The following is a 3,267-nucleotide window of genomic DNA, read 5'->3' on the forward strand; positions in this document are numbered from 1 at the left end:
GTTGTGGGAACTTAGTCCCCTAACCAGAGTCTTAGCTCCTCAACCAACGATCAAACCAGAGTCTCAACCACTAAACCACCAGGGATGTCCCAGATATTGATTTCTAATACCACTCTCCAATAGAAGGAACCAGGGCTCCTTGGAGGAGTAACAATTTCTAGGCCTGGAGCTGGAAAGATGAGATGAGCCAGGAGCATCTGATGGTTCCATAAAGTAATGGAGTATTTTTTAAAAAAACTCTATAATAATTGGGATATATTATATCAAAGGGACATAGGTGCCATCTGAAAGAACTCCCAATACCCAAAGCTAGAAAATTCTGAGCAACAAGCTAAATAAAGTGGTATTGGATTATAATTAAGCATTTAAAATAAATATCCTTAGGTTCACACTGATAAAGTAAATGATAAATAATATTGATAGAGACAAATTCCTAATGCAAAAGAATTCCAATAAATTATGTAGACACTGTACTCTAAAAGAGGTGGAATGTAAATTGTCATTCTTGAAATGGAAGGTATATACACTAACTCTCTTACAAAGAATACAGTTTGAGAGGAGGAAAAAGAGTAAATTTACAGCAAAGAAACCTGACAGTCAGCCAGGTAATCAATGTCAGAGTGAACAGTGATTACTTGTGCTGATATATATGTATCCTTAATATGGTATGATGAATAAAGCATTTCACTTGTGTAGTCTTCCTCTTCAAAATCATAAACCACTCCAAACATGAGAAAAACATCAGACTACTTCCAATCAAGGAATGTTTTATAAAATACCTGATCAGTACTCCTCAAAATTTAAGTTCATTGAAAACAAGGGAAATCTGAGAAACTGTCACTGCCAAGAAGAATCAAGAAGAAAGAAGTGTCTAAATGTAATGTGGTATCCTAGACAGAGGCTATAAATAAGGGAAACTGGGTACAGAGTTTACAAAACTCTGTGCACTATCTTTATAATTTTTTTAAGTCTAAAGCTGTTTAACAAATAATGTTTATTTAAAAATTTAAATTTTAGTGAAATGTAAGCACCTTGGAAACAGCAGGTTCTGAATTCGACTCCAGAGTCTAATACTTGCCTTGGACAAGCAATATCACTGCAGTGAGTCTCACATTCTTTACCCATAAAATTGGAACAATGACATCCAATTGTATAACATTATTGCAAGAAAAGGACTTCCTGGGTGACTCAGTGGGTAAAGAATCTGCCTGCCAATGCAGGAGATGCAGGAGACATGGGTTCCATCCCTTGGTCAAGAAGACTCCCTAGAGGAGGGCATGACAACCCACTCCAGTATGCTTGCCTGGAGAATACCATGAACAGAAGAACCCAGTGGACTATAGTCTATACAGGTGCAAAGAGTCGGACACGACTGAAGCAACTGAGCACTGCAAGATATAAATAAAACAACTAATATACATGCCCTTGTATGACTACTATTAATCAGTGAATTTTCAGACATACTGTTTCAATCACTCACAGATATGTTTCCCACCTCACAATCCTACTTCCTTTTTTCTATTTCCACTCATCATCTATAAATGGCTTTGACAGCTTTAATACTCTGTTGCTCACATTGACCTGAGTGATCTTTACACAGAGTGAGCTGATCATGAGCACCATCCGCTATAAATCTTGCCCTGACTCCCCTAACTTTAGAATTATCAGGACTGGCTTCCCAGGTGGCTCCAGTGATAAAGAATCCACCTACCAACGCAAGAGACCTAAGAGATGCAGGTTCAATCTCTGGAGTCAGGAAGATTCCCCTGGAGAAGGGCATGACAACCCACTCCAGTATTCTTGCCTGAGAAATCCCATGGACAGAGAAGCCTGACAAAGTGTCAAACATGACTAAAGCAACTTAACATGCCCTGGTGGTCCAGTGGTTAAGATTCTGGGCCTCCACTGCAGGGGCATGGGGTTCCATCCCTGGCCAGGGACCTAAGATTCACATGCCATCCATCCAAAAAACTAATTTTTTTAATTAAAAAAAGAATTAAGTATCAATTCAATAATGAAAATATAAGGTCTCTATTATCAGCCTGCTGCTTCACTGGCCCAACTCATGCTTTCAGTTTTCTTTCATGGCCCTCATTATTGGTCCAATATTAAGAACTATTTGCAATTTCCTAAAACACTTTACAATTTAATTAATCTCCGCATTTTTCCCATGCCACCTCACACCCTTTCCCCACTGGAAGAATTCAAGTCCAATTTAAAGTTCAGTAAAAGTATGTGCTTGCTTGTGAAGCCTTCACTAATCTCCTCAGAAAAAATCAAACACTTTCACATCCACTGCACCAGGATTGCAGCACTGGCTTAGGGTATAGCTTTCTTTTCATGTCGCTCACCCCTGTTTAAGCTGCAATCTCCTTGAGAAAAGAAACAATGTTTTCATTGTTTCCTTCAACTCTAGAATACAGCTTGGTGCCTAACATACAGTAATTACTAAATAAAAATGTGTTGAACATCTGAAAGGACAAGTAGTGGAATGAGATTAGATGTATATTTCCATCAGTGAAGAAGAAGAAGGAGGAGTGAGGCCAGAGGAAATGCTCTGAGAGAGAGCCAGCAACCAGAGGAGATAGATTGAAGAAAAAAGTTATTTTAGTGCATATGGAATCAGGACCAGTAGCGCCACAGGGCTTTGTATCATCAAGGTTTTACTTGTCTCTGTGGATTACCCCCAAGGTTACTACCAAGAAAAGGAGTCCCTTGTGCTATGCCACACTCCCAACACCTGTGAAAATTCTGTACCTCACCCAGAAATTATCAGGTAACAGCCTGAATTCAGTGATCCAGTTTCTCTCTTGGATGATGGCTGGGGTTGGTGGCTCTACGCTCAGCAAGGGCAGCAAGATGGACCCACTCATAAGCTCCTGGAAGACACTGCTGAGTTTTCTCACCATCTGATATTAGTAGAGTAGTCCTAAGGGAATGTAGCAGAAACATTTACAGTTTCTGTAACTTTAGGGGATGAATTCACAAGACTTTCAATAATGAGGTTTTTGTTTTTGTTTTATTTTTAATCATTTACTGTCTGAGAGACCTTGTTCTCTGGAGGAAATAACTATAGAATACATACTTGTGACAGTTTTGAACCTTGGTATATATCTTTGGAACTCATGTGCATTTCTTATCCCACTGGACTCTTCCCTCCCAGGAGGAAGTTACTTTTCTTTAGGTGTGATCTCTAATATGCAGAGTACTCCATGATTGCCCTATCCATCTCTGAGGAGCATTTCCTTCTCCAAAGATCTAAAGAAT

The sequence above is a fragment of the Capricornis sumatraensis genome, chromosome 9 (genome assembly GCF_032405125.1).
Source record: "Capricornis sumatraensis isolate serow.1 chromosome 9, serow.2, whole genome shotgun sequence".
Taxonomy (NCBI): Eukaryota; Metazoa; Chordata; class Mammalia; order Artiodactyla; family Bovidae; genus Capricornis; species Capricornis sumatraensis.